This window comes from Haliotis rufescens, unplaced genomic scaffold (genome assembly GCF_023055435.1).
Source record: "Haliotis rufescens isolate VD_foot unplaced genomic scaffold, xgHalRufe1.0.p SCAF_156, whole genome shotgun sequence".
Taxonomy (NCBI): domain Eukaryota; kingdom Metazoa; phylum Mollusca; class Gastropoda; order Lepetellida; family Haliotidae; genus Haliotis; species Haliotis rufescens.
In genome coordinates, this window is record NW_025963842.1 from 122,246 (window position 1) to 143,692 (window position 21,447).

At 44.8% G+C, this 21,447-nt stretch overlaps 36 non-coding genes across 36 annotated transcripts; all 36 read left to right on the forward strand.

The window, feature by feature from the left end:
- Positions 1-369: 369 nt before the first annotated feature.
- On the forward strand, positions 370-533 carry LOC125380582. The gene has a single exon (XR_007221229.1). It is a non-coding gene; the product is annotated as a U1 spliceosomal RNA (small nuclear RNA).
- Positions 534-957: 424 nt separating this feature from the next.
- LOC125380584 lies at positions 958-1,121 on the forward strand. The gene has a single exon (XR_007221231.1). It is a non-coding gene; the product is annotated as a U1 spliceosomal RNA (small nuclear RNA).
- Positions 1,122-1,542: 421 nt separating this feature from the next.
- Positions 1,543-1,706, forward strand: LOC125380585. Its single transcript, XR_007221232.1, has one exon. It is a non-coding gene; the product is annotated as a U1 spliceosomal RNA (small nuclear RNA).
- Positions 1,707-2,127: 421 nt separating this feature from the next.
- LOC125380586 lies at positions 2,128-2,291 on the forward strand. Its single transcript, XR_007221233.1, has one exon. It is a non-coding gene; the product is annotated as a U1 spliceosomal RNA (small nuclear RNA).
- A 427-nt stretch (positions 2,292-2,718) lies between these two features.
- On the forward strand, positions 2,719-2,882 carry LOC125380587. The gene has a single exon (XR_007221234.1). It is a non-coding gene; the product is annotated as a U1 spliceosomal RNA (small nuclear RNA).
- A 421-nt stretch (positions 2,883-3,303) lies between these two features.
- Positions 3,304-3,467, forward strand: LOC125380588. The gene has a single exon (XR_007221235.1). It is a non-coding gene; the product is annotated as a U1 spliceosomal RNA (small nuclear RNA).
- A 421-nt stretch (positions 3,468-3,888) lies between these two features.
- LOC125380589 lies at positions 3,889-4,052 on the forward strand. The gene has a single exon (XR_007221236.1). It is a non-coding gene; the product is annotated as a U1 spliceosomal RNA (small nuclear RNA).
- A 421-nt stretch (positions 4,053-4,473) lies between these two features.
- Positions 4,474-4,637, forward strand: LOC125380590. Its single transcript, XR_007221237.1, has one exon. It is a non-coding gene; the product is annotated as a U1 spliceosomal RNA (small nuclear RNA).
- A 421-nt stretch (positions 4,638-5,058) lies between these two features.
- On the forward strand, positions 5,059-5,222 carry LOC125380591. The gene has a single exon (XR_007221238.1). It is a non-coding gene; the product is annotated as a U1 spliceosomal RNA (small nuclear RNA).
- Positions 5,223-5,643: 421 nt separating this feature from the next.
- Positions 5,644-5,807, forward strand: LOC125380592. Its single transcript, XR_007221239.1, has one exon. It is a non-coding gene; the product is annotated as a U1 spliceosomal RNA (small nuclear RNA).
- Positions 5,808-6,228: 421 nt separating this feature from the next.
- Positions 6,229-6,392, forward strand: LOC125380593. Its single transcript, XR_007221240.1, has one exon. It is a non-coding gene; the product is annotated as a U1 spliceosomal RNA (small nuclear RNA).
- A 421-nt stretch (positions 6,393-6,813) lies between these two features.
- On the forward strand, positions 6,814-6,977 carry LOC125380595. The gene has a single exon (XR_007221242.1). It is a non-coding gene; the product is annotated as a U1 spliceosomal RNA (small nuclear RNA).
- A 422-nt stretch (positions 6,978-7,399) lies between these two features.
- On the forward strand, positions 7,400-7,563 carry LOC125380596. Its single transcript, XR_007221243.1, has one exon. It is a non-coding gene; the product is annotated as a U1 spliceosomal RNA (small nuclear RNA).
- Positions 7,564-7,999: 436 nt separating this feature from the next.
- On the forward strand, positions 8,000-8,163 carry LOC125380597. The gene has a single exon (XR_007221244.1). It is a non-coding gene; the product is annotated as a U1 spliceosomal RNA (small nuclear RNA).
- Positions 8,164-8,584: 421 nt separating this feature from the next.
- LOC125380598 lies at positions 8,585-8,748 on the forward strand. Its single transcript, XR_007221245.1, has one exon. It is a non-coding gene; the product is annotated as a U1 spliceosomal RNA (small nuclear RNA).
- Positions 8,749-9,132: 384 nt separating this feature from the next.
- LOC125380599 lies at positions 9,133-9,296 on the forward strand. The gene has a single exon (XR_007221246.1). It is a non-coding gene; the product is annotated as a U1 spliceosomal RNA (small nuclear RNA).
- A 436-nt stretch (positions 9,297-9,732) lies between these two features.
- LOC125380600 lies at positions 9,733-9,896 on the forward strand. Its single transcript, XR_007221247.1, has one exon. It is a non-coding gene; the product is annotated as a U1 spliceosomal RNA (small nuclear RNA).
- Positions 9,897-10,332: 436 nt separating this feature from the next.
- Positions 10,333-10,496, forward strand: LOC125380601. Its single transcript, XR_007221248.1, has one exon. It is a non-coding gene; the product is annotated as a U1 spliceosomal RNA (small nuclear RNA).
- A 433-nt stretch (positions 10,497-10,929) lies between these two features.
- Positions 10,930-11,093, forward strand: LOC125380602. Its single transcript, XR_007221249.1, has one exon. It is a non-coding gene; the product is annotated as a U1 spliceosomal RNA (small nuclear RNA).
- A 433-nt stretch (positions 11,094-11,526) lies between these two features.
- Positions 11,527-11,690, forward strand: LOC125380603. The gene has a single exon (XR_007221250.1). It is a non-coding gene; the product is annotated as a U1 spliceosomal RNA (small nuclear RNA).
- Positions 11,691-12,141: 451 nt separating this feature from the next.
- On the forward strand, positions 12,142-12,305 carry LOC125380604. Its single transcript, XR_007221251.1, has one exon. It is a non-coding gene; the product is annotated as a U1 spliceosomal RNA (small nuclear RNA).
- A 432-nt stretch (positions 12,306-12,737) lies between these two features.
- LOC125380606 lies at positions 12,738-12,901 on the forward strand. The gene has a single exon (XR_007221253.1). It is a non-coding gene; the product is annotated as a U1 spliceosomal RNA (small nuclear RNA).
- Positions 12,902-13,337: 436 nt separating this feature from the next.
- On the forward strand, positions 13,338-13,501 carry LOC125380607. Its single transcript, XR_007221254.1, has one exon. It is a non-coding gene; the product is annotated as a U1 spliceosomal RNA (small nuclear RNA).
- A 433-nt stretch (positions 13,502-13,934) lies between these two features.
- Positions 13,935-14,098, forward strand: LOC125380608. Its single transcript, XR_007221255.1, has one exon. It is a non-coding gene; the product is annotated as a U1 spliceosomal RNA (small nuclear RNA).
- A 433-nt stretch (positions 14,099-14,531) lies between these two features.
- On the forward strand, positions 14,532-14,695 carry LOC125380609. Its single transcript, XR_007221256.1, has one exon. It is a non-coding gene; the product is annotated as a U1 spliceosomal RNA (small nuclear RNA).
- Positions 14,696-15,131: 436 nt separating this feature from the next.
- Positions 15,132-15,295, forward strand: LOC125380610. Its single transcript, XR_007221257.1, has one exon. It is a non-coding gene; the product is annotated as a U1 spliceosomal RNA (small nuclear RNA).
- Positions 15,296-15,728: 433 nt separating this feature from the next.
- LOC125380611 lies at positions 15,729-15,892 on the forward strand. The gene has a single exon (XR_007221258.1). It is a non-coding gene; the product is annotated as a U1 spliceosomal RNA (small nuclear RNA).
- Positions 15,893-16,346: 454 nt separating this feature from the next.
- LOC125380612 lies at positions 16,347-16,510 on the forward strand. The gene has a single exon (XR_007221259.1). It is a non-coding gene; the product is annotated as a U1 spliceosomal RNA (small nuclear RNA).
- A 421-nt stretch (positions 16,511-16,931) lies between these two features.
- LOC125380613 lies at positions 16,932-17,095 on the forward strand. Its single transcript, XR_007221260.1, has one exon. It is a non-coding gene; the product is annotated as a U1 spliceosomal RNA (small nuclear RNA).
- Positions 17,096-17,528: 433 nt separating this feature from the next.
- LOC125380614 lies at positions 17,529-17,692 on the forward strand. The gene has a single exon (XR_007221261.1). It is a non-coding gene; the product is annotated as a U1 spliceosomal RNA (small nuclear RNA).
- Positions 17,693-18,116: 424 nt separating this feature from the next.
- Positions 18,117-18,280, forward strand: LOC125380615. Its single transcript, XR_007221262.1, has one exon. It is a non-coding gene; the product is annotated as a U1 spliceosomal RNA (small nuclear RNA).
- A 435-nt stretch (positions 18,281-18,715) lies between these two features.
- On the forward strand, positions 18,716-18,879 carry LOC125380617. The gene has a single exon (XR_007221264.1). It is a non-coding gene; the product is annotated as a U1 spliceosomal RNA (small nuclear RNA).
- A 423-nt stretch (positions 18,880-19,302) lies between these two features.
- On the forward strand, positions 19,303-19,466 carry LOC125380618. Its single transcript, XR_007221265.1, has one exon. It is a non-coding gene; the product is annotated as a U1 spliceosomal RNA (small nuclear RNA).
- Positions 19,467-19,902: 436 nt separating this feature from the next.
- LOC125380619 lies at positions 19,903-20,066 on the forward strand. The gene has a single exon (XR_007221266.1). It is a non-coding gene; the product is annotated as a U1 spliceosomal RNA (small nuclear RNA).
- A 440-nt stretch (positions 20,067-20,506) lies between these two features.
- Positions 20,507-20,670, forward strand: LOC125380620. Its single transcript, XR_007221267.1, has one exon. It is a non-coding gene; the product is annotated as a U1 spliceosomal RNA (small nuclear RNA).
- A 437-nt stretch (positions 20,671-21,107) lies between these two features.
- LOC125380621 lies at positions 21,108-21,271 on the forward strand. Its single transcript, XR_007221268.1, has one exon. It is a non-coding gene; the product is annotated as a U1 spliceosomal RNA (small nuclear RNA).
- The last annotated feature ends 176 nt before the right edge of the window (positions 21,272-21,447 follow it).

The following is a 21,447-nucleotide window of genomic DNA, read 5'->3' on the forward strand; positions in this document are numbered from 1 at the left end:
TGACATGTTCAGTTGTTGTTGTTGTTGTTGTTGTTGTTGTTGTTGTTGTGTTTATTTTGCTGAGTAGCTCCCAAGGAGAAAGATAGGACCCGGAAGGAAACTTGGGTGTTGACATGGAAGTTACCTCCCCTGGGTACCTGGCGCAAGGTGCATGTCTATGCAGCCTAAAATGCAAATAAAGCCATTTCCGTCTCGTTCTTCCTACCAATAATCTTTGCATAAAGCGAACGGGTGAATGTAGTGCCATGTACAGGGAAGTATAAAAATGTTTGAACTGAAATGGAATATATGTGAAGTTTTGCTTACAAGACACCTGAATGAGGTGATGTGTATGTTTGTAGTGATGGTTAGGAAGCTGCAGTTTCAGGCATACTTACCTGGCACAGGCTTAACAGTGATCCGCAAGGCTGTGGGCCCGGGGCGAGACCTTTCCATTGCACATCGGCTTGGTTGACCCCTGCGATCATCCCAAATGTGGACGACTCGGGTGCGCAATTTATAAGTGTGGGGGACTGCGTTCGCGCTCTCCCCTGGAAAAAACAATCAAAAATAGAAATGCCTTTTTTTCATTCTGTTTGTCTATCATGACATGTTCAGTTGTTGTTGTTGTTGTTGTTGTTGTTGTTGTTGTTGTTGTGTTTATTTTGCTGAGTAGCTCCCAAGGAGAAAGATAGGACCCGGAAGGAAACTTGGGTGTTGACATGGAAGTTACCTCCCCTGGGTACCTGGCGCAAGGTGCATGTCTATGCAGCCTAAAATGCAAATAAAGCCATTTCCGTCTCGTTCTTCCTACCAATAATCTTTGCATAAAGCGAACGGGTGAATGTAGTGCCATGTACAGGGAAGTATAAAAATGTTTGAACTGAAATGGAATATATGTGAAGTTTTGCTTACAAGACACCTGAATGAGGTGATGTGTATGTTTGTAGTGATGGTTAGGAAGCTGCAGTTTCAGGCATACTTACCTGGCACAGGCTTAACAGTGATCCGCAAGGCTGTGGGCCCGGGGCGAGACCTTTCCATTGCACATCGGCTTGGTTGACCCCTGCGATCATCCCAAATGTGGACGACTCGGGTGCGCAATTTATAAGTGTGGGGGACTGCGTTCGCGCTCTCCCCTGGAAAAAACAATCAAAAATAGAAATGCCTTTTTTTCATTCTGTTTGTCTATCATGACATGTTCAGTTGTTGTTGTTGTTGTTGTTGTTGTTGTTGTTGTTGTGTTTATTTTGCTGAGTAGCTCCCAAGGAGAAAGATAGGACCCGGAAGGAAACTTGGGTGTTGACATGGAAGTTACCTCCCCTGGGTACCTGGCGCAAGGTGCATGTCTATGCAGCCTAAAATGCAAATAAAGCCATTTCCGTCTCGTTCTTCCTACCAATAATCTTTGCATAAAGCGAACGGGTGAATGTAGTGCCATGTACAGGGAAGTATAAAAATGTTTGAACTGAAATGGAATATATGTGAAGTTTTGCTTACAAGACACCTGAATGAGGTGATGTGTATGTTTGTAGTGATGGTTAGGAAGCTGCAGTTTCAGGCATACTTACCTGGCACAGGCTTAACAGTGATCCGCAAGGCTGTGGGCCCGGGGCGAGACCTTTCCATTGCACATCGGCTTGGTTGACCCCTGCGATCATCCCAAATGTGGACGACTCGGGTGCGCAATTTATAAGTGTGGGGGACTGCGTTCGCGCTCTCCCCTGGAAAAAACAATCAAAAATAGAAATGCCTTTTTTTCATTCTGTTTGTCTATCATGACATGTTCAGTTGTTGTTGTTGTTGTTGTTGTTGTTGTTGTTGTTGTGTTTATTTTGCTGAGTAGCTCCCAAGGAGAAAGATAGGACCCGGAAGGAAACTTGGGTGTTGACATGGAAGTTACCTCCCCTGGGTACCTGGCGCAAGGTGCATGTCTATGCAGCCTAAAATGCAAATAAAGCCATTTCCGTCTCGTTCTTCCTACCAATAATCTTTGCATAAAGCGAACGGGTGAATGTAGTGCCATGTACAGGGAAGTATAAAAATGTTTGAACTGAAATGGAATATATGTGAAGTTTTGCTTACAAGACACCTGAATGAGGTGATGTGTATGTTTGTAGTGATGGTTAGGAAGCTGCAGTTTCAGGCATACTTACCTGGCACAGGCTTAACAGTGATCCGCAAGGCTGTGGGCCCGGGGCGAGACCTTTCCATTGCACATCGGCTTGGTTGACCCCTGCGATCATCCCAAATGTGGACGACTCGGGTGCGCAATTTATAAGTGTGGGGGACTGCGTTCGCGCTCTCCCCTGGAAAAAACAATCAAAAATAGAAATGCCTTTTTTTCATTCTGTTTGTCTATCATGACATGTTCAGTTGTTGTTGTTGTTGTTGTTGTTGTTGTTGTTGTTGTTGTTGTGTTTATTTTGCTGAGTAGCTCCCAAGGAGAAAGATAGGACCCGGAAGGAAACTTGGGTGTTGACATGGAAGTTACCTCCCCTGGGTACCTGGCGCAAGGTGCATGTCTATGCAGCCTAAAATGCAAATAAAGCCATTTCCGTCTCGTTCTTCCTACCAATAATCTTTGCATAAAGCGAACGGGTGAATGTAGTGCCATGTACAGGGAAGTATAAAAATGTTTGAACTGAAATGGAATATATGTGAAGTTTTGCTTACAAGACACCTGAATGAGGTGATGTGTATGTTTGTAGTGATGGTTAGGAAGCTGCAGTTTCAGGCATACTTACCTGGCACAGGCTTAACAGTGATCCGCAAGGCTGTGGGCCCGGGGCGAGACCTTTCCATTGCACATCGGCTTGGTTGACCCCTGCGATCATCCCAAATGTGGACGACTCGGGTGCGCAATTTATAAGTGTGGGGGACTGCGTTCGCGCTCTCCCCTGGAAAAAACAATCAAAAATAGAAATGCCTTTTTTTCATTCTGTTTGTCTATCATGACATGTTCAGTTGTTGTTGTTGTTGTTGTTGTTGTTGTTGTTGTTGTGTTTATTTTGCTGAGTAGCTCCCAAGGAGAAAGATAGGACCCGGAAGGAAACTTGGGTGTTGACATGGAAGTTACCTCCCCTGGGTACCTGGCGCAAGGTGCATGTCTATGCAGCCTAAAATGCAAATAAAGCCATTTCCGTCTCGTTCTTCCTACCAATAATCTTTGCATAAAGCGAACGGGTGAATGTAGTGCCATGTACAGGGAAGTATAAAAATGTTTGAACTGAAATGGAATATATGTGAAGTTTTGCTTACAAGACACCTGAATGAGGTGATGTGTATGTTTGTAGTGATGGTTAGGAAGCTGCAGTTTCAGGCATACTTACCTGGCACAGGCTTAACAGTGATCCGCAAGGCTGTGGGCCCGGGGCGAGACCTTTCCATTGCACATCGGCTTGGTTGACCCCTGCGATCATCCCAAATGTGGACGACTCGGGTGCGCAATTTATAAGTGTGGGGGACTGCGTTCGCGCTCTCCCCTGGAAAAAACAATCAAAAATAGAAATGCCTTTTTTTCATTCTGTTTGTCTATCATGACATGTTCAGTTGTTGTTGTTGTTGTTGTTGTTGTTGTTGTTGTTGTGTTTATTTTGCTGAGTAGCTCCCAAGGAGAAAGATAGGACCCGGAAGGAAACTTGGGTGTTGACATGGAAGTTACCTCCCCTGGGTACCTGGCGCAAGGTGCATGTCTATGCAGCCTAAAATGCAAATAAAGCCATTTCCGTCTCGTTCTTCCTACCAATAATCTTTGCATAAAGCGAACGGGTGAATGTAGTGCCATGTACAGGGAAGTATAAAAATGTTTGAACTGAAATGGAATATATGTGAAGTTTTGCTTACAAGACACCTGAATGAGGTGATGTGTATGTTTGTAGTGATGGTTAGGAAGCTGCAGTTTCAGGCATACTTACCTGGCACAGGCTTAACAGTGATCCGCAAGGCTGTGGGCCCGGGGCGAGACCTTTCCATTGCACATCGGCTTGGTTGACCCCTGCGATCATCCCAAATGTGGACGACTCGGGTGCGCAATTTATAAGTGTGGGGGACTGCGTTCGCGCTCTCCCCTGGAAAAAACAATCAAAAATAGAAATGCCTTTTTTTCATTCTGTTTGTCTATCATGACATGTTCAGTTGTTGTTGTTGTTGTTGTTGTTGTTGTTGTTGTTGTGTTTATTTTGCTGAGTAGCTCCCAAGGAGAAAGATAGGACCCGGAAGGAAACTTGGGTGTTGACATGGAAGTTACCTCCCCTGGGTACCTGGCGCAAGGTGCATGTCTATGCAGCCTAAAATGCAAATAAAGCCATTTCCGTCTCGTTCTTCCTACCAATAATCTTTGCATAAAGCGAACGGGTGAATGTAGTGCCATGTACAGGGAAGTATAAAAATGTTTGAACTGAAATGGAATATATGTGAAGTTTTGCTTACAAGACACCTGAATGAGGTGATGTGTATGTTTGTAGTGATGGTTAGGAAGCTGCAGTTTCAGGCATACTTACCTGGCACAGGCTTAACAGTGATCCGCAAGGCTGTGGGCCCGGGGCGAGACCTTTCCATTGCACATCGGCTTGGTTGACCCCTGCGATCATCCCAAATGTGGACGACTCGGGTGCGCAATTTATAAGTGTGGGGGACTGCGTTCGCGCTCTCCCCTGGAAAAAACAATCAAAAATAGAAATGCCTTTTTTTCATTCTGTTTGTCTATCATGACATGTTCAGTTGTTGTTGTTGTTGTTGTTGTTGTTGTTGTTGTTGTGTTTATTTTGCTGAGTAGCTCCCAAGGAGAAAGATAGGACCCGGAAGGAAACTTGGGTGTTGACATGGAAGTTACCTCCCCTGGGTACCTGGCGCAAGGTGCATGTCTATGCAGCCTAAAATGCAAATAAAGCCATTTCCGTCTCGTTCTTCCTACCAATAATCTTTGCATAAAGCGAACGGGTGAATGTAGTGCCATGTACAGGGAAGTATAAAAATGTTTGAACTGAAATGGAATATATGTGAAGTTTTGCTTACAAGACACCTGAATGAGGTGATGTGTATGTTTGTAGTGATGGTTAGGAAGCTGCAGTTTCAGGCATACTTACCTGGCACAGGCTTAACAGTGATCCGCAAGGCTGTGGGCCCGGGGCGAGACCTTTCCATTGCACATCGGCTTGGTTGACCCCTGCGATCATCCCAAATGTGGACGACTCGGGTGCGCAATTTATAAGTGTGGGGGACTGCGTTCGCGCTCTCCCCTGGAAAAAACAATCAAAAATAGAAATGCCTTTTTTTCATTCTGTTTGTCTATCATGACATGTTCAGTTGTTGTTGTTGTTGTTGTTGTTGTTGTTGTTGTTGTGTTTATTTTGCTGAGTAGCTCCCAAGGAGAAAGATAGGACCCGGAAGGAAACTTGGGTGTTGACATGGAAGTTACCTCCCCTGGGTACCTGGCGCAAGGTGCATGTCTATGCAGCCTAAAATGCAAATAAAGCCATTTCCGTCTCGTTCTTCCTACCAATAATCTTTGCATAAAGCGAACGGGTGAATGTAGTGCCATGTACAGGGAAGTATAAAAATGTTTGAACTGAAATGGAATATATGTGAAGTTTTGCTTACAAGACACCTGAATGAGGTGATGTGTATGTTTGTAGTGATGGTTAGGAAGCTGCAGTTTCAGGCATACTTACCTGGCACAGGCTTAACAGTGATCCGCAAGGCTGTGGGCCCGGGGCGAGACCTTTCCATTGCACATCGGCTTGGTTGACCCCTGCGATCATCCCAAATGTGGACGACTCGGGTGCGCAATTTATAAGTGTGGGGGACTGCGTTCGCGCTCTCCCCTGGAAAAAACAATCAAAAATAGAAATGCCTTTTTTTCATTCTGTTTGTCTATCATGACATGTTCAGTTGTTGTTGTTGTTGTTGTTGTTGTTGTTGTTGTTGTGTTTATTTTGCTGAGTAGCTCCCAAGGAGAAAGATAGGACCCGGAAGGAAACTTGGGTGTTGACATGGAAGTTACCTCCCCTGGGTACCTGGCGCAAGGTGCATGTCTATGCAGCCTAAAATGCAAATAAAGCCATTTCCGTCTCGTTCTTCCTACCAATAATCTTTGCATAAAGCGAACGGGTGAATGTAGTGCCATGTACAGGGAAGTATAAAAATGTTTGAACTGAAATGGAATATATGTGAAGTTTTGCTTACAAGACACCTGAATGAGGTGATGTGTATGTTTGTAGTGATGGTTAGGAAGCTGCAGTTTCAGGCATACTTACCTGGCACAGGCTTAACAGTGATCCGCAAGGCTGTGGGCCCGGGGCGAGACCTTTCCATTGCACATCGGCTTGGTTGACCCCTGCGATCATCCCAAATGTGGACGACTCGGGTGCGCAATTTATAAGTGTGGGGGACTGCGTTCGCGCTCTCCCCTGGAAAAAACAATCAAAAATAGAAATGCCTTTTTTTCATTCTGTTTGTCTATCATGACATGTTCAGTTGTTGTTGTTGTTGTTGTTGTTGTTGTTGTTGTTGTGTTTATTTTGCTGAGTAGCTCCCAAGGAGAAAGATAGGACCCGGAAGGAAACTTGGGTGTTGACATGGAAGTTACCTCCCCTGGGTACCTGGCGCAAGGTGCATGTCTATGCAGCCTAAAATGCAAATAAAGCCATTTCCGTCTCGTTCTTCCTACCAATAATCTTTGCATAAAGCGAACGGGTGAATGTAGTGCCATGTACAGGGAAGTATAAAAATGTTTGAACTGAAATGGAATATATGTGAAGTTTTGCTTACAAGACACCTGAATGAGGTGATGTGTATGTTTGTAGTGATGGTTAGGAAGCTGCAGTTTCAGGCATACTTACCTGGCACAGGCTTAACAGTGATCCGCAAGGCTGTGGGCCCGGGGCGAGACCTTTCCATTGCACATCGGCTTGGTTGACCCCTGCGATCATCCCAAATGTGGACGACTCGGGTGCGCAATTTATAAGTGTGGGGGACTGCGTTCGCGCTCTCCCCTGGAAAAAACAATCAAAAATAGAAATGCCTTTTTTTCATTCTGTTTGTCTATCATGACATGTTCAGTTGTTGTTGTTGTTGTTGTTGTTGTTGTTGTTGTTGTGTTGTATTTTGCTGAGTAGCTCCCAAGGAGAAAGATAGGACCCGGAAGGAAACTTGGGTGTTGACATGGAAGTTACCTCCCCTGGGTACCTGGCGCAAGGTGCATGTCTATGCAGCCTAAAATGCAAATAAAGCCATTTCCGTCTCGTTCTTCCTACCAATAATCTTTGCATAAAGCGAACGGGTGAATGTAGTGCCATGTACAGGGAAGTATAAAAATGTTTGAACTGAAATGGAATATATGTGAAGTTTTGCTTACAAGACACCTGAATGAGGTGATGTGTATGTTTGTAGTGATGGTTAGGAAGCTGCAGTTTCAGGCATACTTACCTGGCACAGGCTTAACAGTGATCCGCAAGGCTGTGGGCCCGGGGCGAGACCTTTCCATTGCACATCGGCTTGGTTGACCCCTGCGATCATCCCAAATGTGGACGACTCGGGTGCGCAATTTATAAGTGTGGGGGACTGCGTTCGCGCTCTCCCCTGGAAAAAACAATCAAAAATAGAAATGCCTTTTTTTCATTCTGTTTGTCTATCATGACATGTTCAGTTGTTGTTGTTGTTGTTGTTGTTGTTGTTGTTGTTGTTGTTGATGATGATGTGTTTATTTTGCTGAGTAGCTCCCAAGGAGAAAGATAGGACCCGGAAGGAAACTTGGGTGTTGACATGGAAGTTACCTCCCCTGGGTACCTGGCGCAAGGTGCATGTCTATGCAGCCTAAAATGCAAATAAAGCCATTTCCGTCTCGTTCTTCCTACCAATAATCTTTGCATAAAGCGAACGGGTGAATGTAGTGCCATGTACAGGGAAGTATAAAAATGTTTGAACTGAAATGGAATATATGTGAAGTTTTGCTTACAAGACACCTGAATGAGGTGATGTGTATGTTTGTAGTGATGGTTAGGAAGCTGCAGTTTCAGGCATACTTACCTGGCACAGGCTTAACAGTGATCCGCAAGGCTGTGGGCCCGGGGCGAGACCTTTCCATTGCACATCGGCTTGGTTGACCCCTGCGATCATCCCAAATGTGGACGACTCGGGTGCGCAATTTATAAGTGTGGGGGACTGCGTTCGCGCTCTCCCCTGGAAAAAACAATCAAAAATAGAAATGCCTTTTTTTCATTCTGTTTGTCTATCATGACATGTTCAGTTGTTGTTGTTGTTGTTGTTGTTGTTGTTGTTGTTGTGTTTATTTTGCTGAGTAGCTCCCAAGGAGAAAGATAGGACCCGGAAGGAAACTTGGGTGTTGACATGGAAGTTACCTCCCCTGGGTACCTGGCGCAAGGTGCATGTCTATGCAGCCTAAAATGCAAATAAAGCCATTTCCGTCTCGTTCTTCCTACCAATAATCTTTGCATAAAGCGAACGGGTGAATGTAGTGCCATGTACAGGGAAGTATAAAAATGTTTGAACTGAAATGGAATATATGTGAAGTTTTGCTTACAAGACACCTGAATGAGGTGATGTGTATGTTTGTAGTGATGGTTAGGAAGCTGCAGTTTCAGGCATACTTACCTGGCACAGGCTTAACAGTGATCCGCAAGGCTGTGGGCCCGGGGCGAGACCTTTCCATTGCACATCGGCTTGGTTGACCCCTGCGATCATCCCAAATGTGGACGACTCGGGTGCGCAATTTATAAGTGTGGGGGACTGCGTTCGCGCTCTCCCCTGGAAAAAACAATCAAAAATAGAAATGCCTTTTTTTCATTCTGTTTGTCTATCATGACATGTTCAGTTGTTGTTGTTGTTGTTGTTGTTGTTGTTGTTGTTGATGATGATGTGTTTATTTTGCTGAGTAGCTCCCAAGGAGAAACCCTGGGTACCTGGCGCAAGGTGCATGTCTATGCAGCCTAAAATGCAAATAAAGCCATTTCCGTCTCGTTCTTCCTACCAATAATCTTTGCATAAAGCGAACGGGTGAATGTAGTGCCATGTACAGGGAAGTATAAAAATGTTTGAACTGAAATGGAATATATGTGAAGTTTTGCTTACAAGACACCTGAATGAGGTGATGTGTATGTTTGTAGTGATGGTTAGGAAGCTGCAGTTTCAGGCATACTTACCTGGCACAGGCTTAACAGTGATCCGCAAGGCTGTGGGCCCGGGGCGAGACCTTTCCATTGCACATCGGCTTGGTTGACCCCTGCGATCATCCCAAATGTGGACGACTCGGGTGCGCAATTTATAAGTGTGGGGGACTGCGTTCGCGCTCTCCCCTGGAAAAAACAATCAAAAATAGAAATGCCTTTTTTTCATTCTGTTTGTCTATCATGACATGTTCAGTTGTTGTTGTTGTTGTTGTTGTTGTTGTTGTTGTTGTTGTTGATGATGATGTGTTTATTTTGCTGAGTAGCTCCCAAGGAGAAAGATAGGACCCGGAAGGAAACTTGGGTGTTGACATGGAAGTTACCTCCCCTGGGTACCTGGCGCAAGGTGCATGTCTATGCAGCCTAAAATGCAAATAAAGCCATTTCCGTCTCGTTCTTCCTACCAATAATCTTTGCATAAAGCGAACGGGTGAATGTAGTGCCATGTACAGGGAAGTATAAAAATGTTTGAACTGAAATGGAATATATGTGAAGTTTTGCTTACAAGACACCTGAATGAGGTGATGTGTATGTTTGTAGTGATGGTTAGGAAGCTGCAGTTTCAGGCATACTTACCTGGCACAGGCTTAACAGTGATCCGCAAGGCTGTGGGCCCGGGGCGAGACCTTTCCATTGCACATCGGCTTGGTTGACCCCTGCGATCATCCCAAATGTGGACGACTCGGGTGCGCAATTTATAAGTGTGGGGGACTGCGTTCGCGCTCTCCCCTGGAAAAAACAATCAAAAATAGAAATGCCTTTTTTTCATTCTGTTTGTCTATCATGACATGTTCAGTTGTTGTTGTTGTTGTTGTTGTTGTTGTTGTTGTTGTTGTTGATGATGATGTGTTTATTTTGCTGAGTAGCTCCCAAGGAGAAAGATAGGACCCGGAAGGAAACTTGGGTGTTGACATGGAAGTTACCTCCCCTGGGTACCTGGCGCAAGGTGCATGTCTATGCAGCCTAAAATGCAAATAAAGCCATTTCCGTCTCGTTCTTCCTACCAATAATCTTTGCATAAAGCGAACGGGTGAATGTAGTGCCATGTACAGGGAAGTATAAAAATGTTTGAACTGAAATGGAATATATGTGAAGTTTTGCTTACAAGACACCTGAATGAGGTGATGTGTATGTTTGTAGTGATGGTTAGGAAGCTGCAGTTTCAGGCATACTTACCTGGCACAGGCTTAACAGTGATCCGCAAGGCTGTGGGCCCGGGGCGAGACCTTTCCATTGCACATCGGCTTGGTTGACCCCTGCGATCATCCCAAATGTGGACGACTCGGGTGCGCAATTTATAAGTGTGGGGGACTGCGTTCGCGCTCTCCCCTGGAAAAAACAATCAAAAATAGAAATGCCTTTTTTTCATTCTGTTTGTCTATCATGACATGTTCAGTTGTTGTTGTTGTTGTTGTTGTTGTTGTTGTTGTTGTTGATGATGATGTGTTTATTTTGCTGAGTAGCTCCCAAGGAGAAAGATAGGACCCGGAAGGAAACTTGGGTGTTGACATGGAAGTTACCTCCCCTGGGTACCTGGCGCAAGGTGCATGTCTATGCAGCCTAAAATGCAAATAAAGCCATTTCCGTCTCGTTCTTCCTACCAATAATCTTTGCATAAAGCGAACGGGTGAATGTAGTGCCATGTACAGGGAAGTATAAAAATGTTTGAACTGAAATGGAATATATGTGAAGTTTTGCTTACAAGACACCTGAATGAGGTGATGTGTATGTTTGTAGTGATGGTTAGGAAGCTGCAGTTTCAGGCATACTTACCTGGCACAGGCTTAACAGTGATCCGCAAGGCTGTGGGCCCGGGGCGAGACCTTTCCATTGCACATCGGCTTGGTTGACCCCTGCGATCATCCCAAATGTGGACGACTCGGGTGCGCAATTTATAAGTGTGGGGGACTGCGTTCGCGCTCTCCCCTGGAAAAAACAATCAAAAATAGAAATGCCTTTTTTTCATTCTGTTTGTCTATCATGACATGTTCAGTTGTTGTTGTTGTTGTTGTTGTTGTTGTTGTTGTTGTTGATGATGATGTGTTTATTTTGCTGAGTAGCTCCCAAGGAGAAAGATAGGACCCGGAAGGAAACTTGGGTGTTGACATGGAAGTTACCTCCCCTGGGTACCTGGCGCAAGGTGCATGTCTATGCAGCCTAAAATGCAAATAAAGCCATTTCCGTCTCGTTCTTCCTACCAATAATCTTTGCATAAAGCGAACGGGTGAATGTAGTGCCATGTACAGGGAAGTATAAAAATGTTTGAACTGAAATGGAATATATGTGAAGTTTTGCTTACAAGACACCTGAATGAGGTGATGTGTATGTTTGTAGTGATGGTTAGGAAGCTGCAGTTTCAGGCATACTTACCTGGCACAGGCTTAACAGTGATCCGCAAGGCTGTGGGCCCGGGGCGAGACCTTTCCATTGCACATCGGCTTGGTTGACCCCTGCGATCATCCCAAATGTGGACGACTCGGGTGCGCAATTTATAAGTGTGGGGGACTGCGTTCGCGCTCTCCCCTGGAAAAAACAATCAAAAATAGAAATGCCTTTTTTTCATTCTGTTTGTCTATCATGACATGTTCAGTTGTTGTTGTTGTTGTTGTTGTTGTTGTTGTTGTTGTTGTTGATGATGATGTGTTTATTTTGCTGAGTAGCTCCCAAGGAGAAAGATAGGACCCGGAAGGAAACTTGGGTGTTGACATGGAAGTTACCTCCCCTGGGTACCTGGCGCAAGGTGCATGTCTATGCAGCCTAAAATGCAAATAAAGCCATTTCCGTCTCGTTCATTTCCGTCTCGTTCTTCCTACCAATAATCTTTGCATAAAGCGAACGGGTGAATGTAGTGCCATGTACAGGGAAGTATAAAAATGTTTGAACTGAAATGGAATATATGTGAAGTTTTGCTTACAAGACACCTGAATGAGGTGATGTGTATGTTTGTAGTGATGGTTAGGAAGCTGCAGTTTCAGGCATACTTACCTGGCACAGGCTTAACAGTGATCCGCAAGGCTGTGGGCCCGGGGCGAGACCTTTCCATTGCACATCGGCTTGGTTGACCCCTGCGATCATCCCAAATGTGGACGACTCGGGTGCGCAATTTATAAGTGTGGGGGACTGCGTTCGCGCTCTCCCCTGGAAAAAACAATCAAAAATAGAAATGCCTTTTTTTCATTCTGTTTGTCTATCATGACATGTTCAGTTGTTGTTGTTGTTGTTGTTGTTGTTGTTGTTGTTGTGATGATGATGTGTTTATTTTGCTGAGTAGCTCCCAAGGAGAAAGATAGGACCCGGAAGGAAACTTGGGTGTTGACATGGAAGTTACCTCCCCTGGGTACCTGGCGCAAGGTGCATGTCTATGCAGCCTAAAATGCAAATAAAGCCATTTCCGTCTCGTTCTTCCTACCAATAATCTTTGCATAAAGCGAACGGGTGAATGTAGTGCCATGTACAGGGAAGTATAAAAATGTTTGAACTGAAATGGAATATATGTGAAGTTTTGCTTACAAGACACCTGAATGAGGTGATGTGTATGTTTGTAGTGATGGTTAGGAAGCTGCAGTTTCAGGCATACTTACCTGGCACAGGCTTAACAGTGATCCGCAAGGCTGTGGGCCCGGGGCGAGACCTTTCCATTGCACATCGGCTTGGTTGACCCCTGCGATCATCCCAAATGTGGACGACTCGGGTGCGCAATTTATAAGTGTGGGGGACTGCGTTCGCGCTCTCCCCTGGAAAAAACAATCAAAAATAGAAATGCCTTTTTTTCATTCTGTTTGTCTATCATGACATGTTCAGTTGTTGTTGTTGTTGTTGTTGTTGTTGTTGTTGTTGTTGTTGATGATGATGTGTTTATTTTGCTGAGTAGCTCCCAAGGAGAAAGATAGGACCCGGAAGGAAACTTGGGTGTTGACATGGAAGTTACCTCCCCTGGGTACCTGGCGCAAGGTGCATGTCTATGCAGCCTAAAATGCAAATAAAGCCATTTCCGTCTCGTTCTTCCTACCAATAATCTTTGCATAAAGCGAACGGGTGAATGTAGTGCCATGTACAGGGAAGTATAAAAATGTTTGAACTGAAATGGAATATATGTGAAGTTTTGCTTACAAGACACCTGAATGAGGTGATGTGTATGTTTGTAGTGATGGTTAGGAAGCTGCAGTTTCAGGCATACTTACCTGGCACAGGCTTAACAGTGATCCGCAAGGCTGTGGGCCCGGGGCGAGACCTTTCCATTGCACATCGGCTTGGTTGACCCCTGCGATCATCCCAAATGTGGACGACTCGGGTGCGCAATTTATAAGTGTGGGGGACTGCGTTCGCGCTCTCCCCTGGAAAAAACAATCAAAAATAGAAATGCCTTTTTTTCATTCTGTTTGTCTATCATGACATGTTCAGTTGTTGTTGTTGTTGTTGTTGTTGTTGTTGTTGTTGTTGATGATGATGTGTTTATTTTGCTGAGTAGCTCCCAAGGAGAAAGATAGGACCCGGAAGGAAACTTGGGTGTTGACATGGAAGTTACCTCCCCTGGGTACCTGGCGCAAGGTGCATGTCTATGCAGCCTAAAATGCAAATAAAGCCATTTCCGTCTCGTTCTTCCTACCAATAATCTTTGCATAAAGCGAACGGGTGAATGTAGTGCCATGTACAGGGAAGTATAAAAATGTTTGAACTGAAATGGAATATATGTGAAGTTTTGCTTACAAGACACCTGAATGAGGTGATGTGTATGTTTGTAGTGATGGTTAGGAAGCTGCAGTTTCAGGCATACTTACCTGGCACAGGCTTAACAGTGATCCGCAAGGCTGTGGGCCCGGGGCGAGACCTTTCCATTGCACATCGGCTTGGTTGACCCCTGCGATCATCCCAAATGTGGACGACTCGGGTGCGCAATTTATAAGTGTGGGGGACTGCGTTCGCGCTCTCCCCTGGAAAAAACAATCAAAAATAGAAATGCCTTTTTTTCATTCTGTTTGTCTATCATGACATGTTCAGTTGTTGTTGTTGTTGTTGTTGTTGTTGTTGTTGTTGTTGATGATGATGTGTTTATTTTGCTGAGTAGCTCCCAAGGAGAAAGATAGGACCCGGAAGGAAACTTGGGTGTTGACATGGAAGTTACCTCCCCTGGGTACCTGGCGCAAGGTGCATGTCTATGCAGCCTAAAATGCAAATAAAGCCATTTCCGTCTCGTTCTTCCTACCAATAATCTTTGCATAAAGCGAACGGGTGAATGTAGTGCCATGTACAGGGAAGTATAAAAATGTTTGAACTGAAATGGAATATATGTGAAGTTTTGCTTACAAGACACCTGAATGAGGTGATGTGTATGTTTGTAGTGATGGTTAGGAAGCTGCAGTTTCAGGCATACTTACCTGGCACAGGCTTAACAGTGATCCGCAAGGCTGTGGGCCCGGGGCGAGACCTTTCCATTGCACATCGGCTTGGTTGACCCCTGCGATCATCCCAAATGTGGACGACTCGGGTGCGCAATTTATAAGTGTGGGGGACTGCGTTCGCGCTCTCCCCTGGAAAAAACAATCAAAAATAGAAATGCCTTTTTTTCATTCTGTTTGTCTATCATGACATGTTCAGTTGTTGTTGTTGTTGTTGTTGTTGTTGTTGTTGTTGTTGTTGATGATGATGTGTTTATTTTGCTGAGTAGCTCCCAAGGAGAAAGATAGGACCCGGAAGGAAACTTGGGTGTTGACATGGAAGTTACCTCCCCTGGGTACCTGGCGCAAGGTGCATGTCTATGCAGCCTAAAATGCAAATAAAGCCATTTCCGTCTCGTTCTTCCTACCAATAATCTTTGCATAAAGCGAACGGGTGAATGTAGTGCCATGTACAGGGAAGTATAAAAATGTTTGAACTGAAATGGAATATATGTGAAGTTTTGCTTACAAGACACCTGAATGAGGTGATGTGTATGTTTGTAGTGATGGTTAGGAAGCTGCAGTTTCAGGCATACTTACCTGGCACAGGCTTAACAGTGATCCGCAAGGCTGTGGGCCCGGGGCGAGACCTTTCCATTGCACATCGGCTTGGTTGACCCCTGCGATCATCCCAAATGTGGACGACTCGGGTGCGCAATTTATAAGTGTGGGGGACTGCGTTCGCGCTCTCCCCTGGAAAAAACAATCAAAAATAGAAATGCCTTTTTTTCATTCTGTTTGTCTATCATGACATGTTCAGTTGTTGTTGTTGTTGTTGTTGTTGTTGTTGTTGTTGTTGATGATGATGTGTTTATTTTGCTGAGTAGCTCCCAAGGAGAAAGATAGGACCCGGAAGGAAACTTGGGTGTTGACATGGAAGTTACCTCCCCTGGGTACCTGGCGCAAGGTGCATGTCTATGCAGCCTAAAATGCAAATAAAGCCATTTCCGTCTCGTTCTTCCTACCAATAATCTTTGCATAAAGCGAACGGGTGAATGTAGTGCCATGTACAGGGAAGTATAAAAATGTTTGAACTGAAATGGAATATATGTGAAGTTTTGCTTACAAGACACCTGAATGAGGTGATGTGTATGTTTGTAGTGATGGTTAGGAAGCTGCAGTTTCAGGCATACTTACCTGGCACAGGCTTAACAGTGATCCGCAAGGCTGTGGGCCCGGGGCGAGACCTTTCCATTGCACATCGGCTTGGTTGACCCCTGCGATCATCCCAAATGTGGACGACTCGGGTGCGCAATTTATAAGTGTGGGGGACTGCGTTCGCGCTCTCCCCTGGAAAAAACAATCAAAAATAGAAATGCCTTTTTTTCATTCTGTTTGTCTATCATGACATGTTCAGTTGTTGTTGTTGTTGTTGTTGTTGTTGTTGTTGTTGATGATGATGTGTTTATTTTGCTGAGTAGCTCCCAAGGAGAAAGATAGGACCCGGAAGGAAACTTGGGTGTTGACATGGAAGTTACCTCCCCTGGGTACCTGGCGCAAGGTGCATGTCTATGCAGCCTAAAATGCAAATAAAGCCATTTCCGTCTCGTTCTTCCTACCAATAATCTTTGCATTCTTCCTACCAATAATCTTTGCATAAAGCGAACGGGTGAATGTAGTGCCATGTACAGGGAAGTATAAAAATGTTTGAACTGAAATGGAATATATGTGAAGTTTTGCTTACAAGACACCTGAATGAGGTGATGTGTATGTTTGTAGTGATGGTTAGGAAGCTGCAGTTTCAGGCATACTTACCTGGCACAGGCTTAACAGTGATCCGCAAGGCTGTGGGCCCGGGGCGAGACCTTTCCATTGCACATCGGCTTGGTTGACCCCTGCGATCATCCCAAATGTGGACGACTCGGGTGCGCAATTTATAAGTGTGGGGGACTGCGTTCGCGCTCTCCCCTGGAAAAAACAATCAAAAATAGAAATGCCTTTTTTTCATTCTGTTTGTCTATCATGACATGTTCAGTTGTTGTTGTTGTTGTTGTTGTTGTTGTTGTTGTTGTGTTTATTTTGCTGAGTAGCTCCCAAGGAGAAAGATAGGACCCGGAAGGAAACTTGGGTGTTGACATGGAAGTTACCTCCCCTGGGTACCTGGCGCAAGGTGCATGTCTATGCAGCCTAAAATGCAAATAAAGCCATTTCCGTCTCGTTCTTCCTACCAATAATCTTTGCATAAAGCGAACGGGTGAATGTAGTGCCATGTACAGGGAAGTATAAAAATGTTTGAACTGAAATGGAATATATGTGAAGTTTTGCTTACAAGACACCTGAATGAGGTGATGTGTATGTTTGTAGTGATGGTTAGGAAGCTGCAGTTTCAGGCATACTTACCTGGCACAGGCTTAACAGTGATCCGCAAGGCTGTGGGCCCGGGGCGAGACCTTTCCATTGCACATCGGCTTGGTTGACCCCTGCGATCATCCCAAATGTGGACGACTCGGGTGCGCAATTTATAAGTGTGGGGGACTGCGTTCGCGCTCTCCCCTGGAAAAAACAATCAAAAATAGAAATGCCTTTTTTTCATTCTGTTTGTCTATCATGACATGTTCAGTTGTTGTTGTTGTTGTTGTTGTTGTTGTTGTTGTTGTTGATGATGATGTGTTTATTTTGCTGAGTAGCTCCCAAGGAGAAAGATAGGACCCGGAAGGAAACTTGGGTGTTGACATGGAAGTTACCTCCCCTGGGTACCTGGCGCAAGGTGCATGTCTATGCAGCCTAAAATGCAAATAAAGCCATTTCCGTCTCGTTCTTCCTACCAATAATCTTTGCATAAAGCGAACGGGTGAATGTAGTGCCATGTACAGGGAAGTATAAAAATGTTTGAACTGAAATGGAATATATGTGAAGTTTTGCTTACAAGACACCTGAATGAGGTGATGTGTATGTTTGTAGTGATGGTTAGGAAGCTGCAGTTTCAGGCATACTTACCTGGCACAGGCTTAACAGTGATCCGCAAGGCTGTGGGCCCGGGGCGAGACCTTTCCATTGCACATCGGCTTGGTTGACCCCTGCGATCATCCCAAATGTGGACGACTCGGGTGCGCAATTTATAAGTGTGGGGGACTGCGTTCGCGCTCTCCCCTGGAAAAAACAATCAAAAATAGAAATGCCTTTTTTTCATTCTGTTTGTCTATCATGACATGTTCAGTTGTTGTTGTTGTTGTTGTTGTTGTTGTTGTTGTATGTGTGTGTATTTTGCTGAGTAGCTCCCAAGGAGAAAGATAGGACCCGGAAGGAAACTTGGGTGTTGACATGGAAGTTACCTCCCCTGGGTACCTGGCGCAAGGTGCATGTCTATGCAGCCTAAAATGCAAATAAAGCCATTTCCGTCTCGTTCTTCCTACCAATAATCTTTGCATAAAGCGAACGGGTGAATGTAGTGCCATGTACAGGGAAGTATAAAAATGTTTGAACTGAAATGGAATATATGTGAAGTTTTGCTTACAAGACACCTGAATGAGGTGATGTGTATGTTTGTAGTGATGGTTAGGAAGCTGCAGTTTCAGGCATACTTACCTGGCACAGGCTTAACAGTGATCCGCAAGGCTGTGGGCCCGGGGCGAGACCTTTCCATTGCACATCGGCTTGGTTGACCCCTGCGATCATCCCAAATGTGGACGACTCGGGTGCGCAATTTATAAGTGTGGGGGACTGCGTTCGCGCTCTCCCCTGGAAAAAACAATCAAAAATAGAAATGCCTTTTTTTCATTCTGTTTGTCTATCATGACATGTTCAGTTGTTGTTGTTGTTGTTGTTGTTGTTGTTGTTGTTGTTGTTATGATGATGTGTTTATTTTGCTGAGTAGCTCCCAAGGAGAAAGATAGGACCCGGAAGGAAACTTGGGTGTTGACATGGAAGTTACCTCCCCTGGGTACCTGGCGCAAGGTGCATGTCTATGCAGCCTAAAATGCAAATAAAGCCATTTCCGTCTCGTTCTTCCTACCAATAATCTTTGCATAAAGCGAACGGGTGAATGTAGTGCCATGTACAGGGAAGTATAAAAATGTTTGAACTGAAATGGAATATATGTGAAGTTTTGCTTACAAGACACCTGAATGAGGTGATGTGTATGTTTGTAGTGATGGTTAGGAAGCTGCAGTTTCAGGCATACTTACCTGGCACAGGCTTAACAGTGATCCGCAAGGCTGTGGGCCCGGGGCGAGACCTTTCCATTGCACATCGGCTTGGTTGACCCCTGCGATCATCCCAAATGTGGACGACTCGGGTGCGCAATTTATAAGTGTGGGGGACTGCGTTCGCGCTCTCCCCTGGAAAAAACAATCAAAAATAGAAATGCCTTTTTTTCATTCTGTTTGTCTATCATGACATGTTCAGTTGTTGTTGTTGTTGTTGTTGTTGTTGTTGTTGTTGTGTTGTGATTTTGCTGAGTAGCTCCCAAGGAGAAAGATAGGACCCGGAAGGAAACTTGGGTGTTGACATGGAAGTTACCTCCCCTGGGTACCTGGCGCAAGGTGCATGTCTATGCAGCCTAAAATGCAAATAAAGCCATTTCCGTCTCGTTCTTCCTACCAATAATCTTTGCATAAAGCGAACGGGTGAATGTAGTGCCATGTACAGGGAAGTATAAAAATGTTTGAACTGAAATGGAATATATGTGAAGTTTTGCTTACAAGACACCTGAATGAGGTGATGTGTATGTTTGTAGTGATGGTTAGGAAGCTGCAGTTTCAGGCATACTTACCTGGCACAGGCTTAACAGTGATCCGCAAGGCTGTGGGCCCGGGGCGAGACCTTTCCATTGCACATCGGCTTGGTTGACCCCTGCGATCATCCCAAATGTGGACGACTCGGGTGCGCAATTTATAAGTGTGGGGGACTGCGTTCGCGCTCTCCCCTGGAAAAAACAATCAAAAATAGAAATGCCTTTTTTTCATTCTGTTTGTCTATCATGACATGTTCAGTTGTTGTTGTTGTTGTTGTTGTTGTTGTTGTTGTTGTTGTTGATGATGATGTGTTTATTTTGCTGAGTAGCTCCCAAGGAGAAAGATAGGACCCGGAAGGAAACTTGGGTGTTGACATGGAAGTTACCTCCCCTGGGTACCTGGCGCAAGGTGCATGTCTATGCAGCCTAAAATGCAAATAAAGCCATTTCCGTCTCGTTCTTCCTACCAATAATCTTTGCATAAAGCGAACGGGTGAATGTAGTGCCATGTACAGGGAAGTATAAAAATGTTTGAACTGAAATGGAATATATGTGAAGTTTTGCTTACAAGACACCTGAATGAGGTGATGTGTATGTTTGTAGTGATGGTTAGGAAGCTGCAGTTTCAGGCATACTTACCTGGCACAGGCTTAACAGTGATCCGCAAGGCTGTGGGCCCGGGGCGAGACCTTTCCATTGCACATCGGCTTGGTTGACCCCTGCGATCATCCCAAATGTGGACGACTCGGGTGCGCAATTTATAAGTGTGGGGGACTGCGTTCGCGCTCTCCCCTGGAAAAAACAATCAAAAATAGAAATGCCTTTTTTTCATTCTGTTTGTCTATCATGACATGTTCAGTTGTTGTTGTTGTTGTTGTTGTTGTTGTTGTTGTTGTTGTGTGTTATTTTGCTGAGTAGCTCCCAAGGAGAAAGATAGGACCCGGAAGGAAACTTGGGTGTTGACATGGAAGTTACCTCCCCTGGGTACCTGGCGCAAGGTGCATGTCTATGCAGCCTAAAATGCAAATAAAGCCATTTCCGTCTCGTTCTTCCTACCAATAATCTTTGCATAAAGCGAACGGGTGAATGTAGTGCCATGTACAGGGAAGTATAAAAATGTTTGAACTGAAATGGAATATATGTGAAGTTTTGCTTACAAGACACCTGAATGAGGTGATGTGTATGTTTGTAGTGATGGTTAGGAAGCTGCAGTTTCAGGCATACTTACCTGGCGCATACTTACCTGGCACAGGCTTAACAGTGATCCGCAAGGCTGTGGGCCCGGGGCGAGACCTTTCCATTGCACATCGGCTTGGTTGACCCCTGCGATCATCCCAAATGTGGACGACTCGGGTGCGCAATTTATAAGTGTGGGGGACTGCGTTCGCGCTCTCCCCTGGAAAAAACAATCAAAAATAGAAATGCCTTTTTTTCATTCTGTTTGTCTATCATGACATGTTCAGTTGTTGTTGTTGTTGTTGTTGTTGTTGTTGTTGTTGTTGTTGTATGATGATGTGTTTATTTTGCTGAGTAGCTCCCAAGGAGAAAGATAGGACCCGGAAGGAAACTTGGGTGTTGACATGGAAGTTACCTCCCCTGGGTACCTGGCGCAAGGTGCATGTCTATGCAGCCTAAAATGCAAATAAAGCCATTTCCGTCTCGTTCTTCCTACCAATAATCTTTGCATAAAGCGAACGGGTGAATGTAGTGCCATGTACAGGGAAGTATAAAAATGTTTGAACTGAAATGGAATATATGTGAAGTTTTGCTTACAAGACACCTGAATGAGGTGATGTGTATGTTTGTAGTGATGGTTAGGAAGCTGCAGTTTCAGGCATACTTACCTGGCACAGGCTTAACAGTGATCCGCAAGGCTGTGGGCCCGGGGCGAGACCTTTCCATTGCACATCGGCTTGGTTGACCCCTGCGATCATCCCAAATGTGGACGACTCGGGTGCGCAATTTATAAGTGTGGGGGACTGCGTTCGCGCTCTCCCCTGGAAAAAACAATCAAAAATAGAAATGCCTTTTTTTCATTCTGTTTGTCTATCATGACATGTTCAGTTGTTGTTGTTGTTGTTGTTGTTGTTGTTGTTGTTGTTGATGATGATGTGTTTATTTTGCTGAGTAGCTCCCAAGGAGAAAGATAGGACCCGGAAGGAAACTTGGGTGTTGA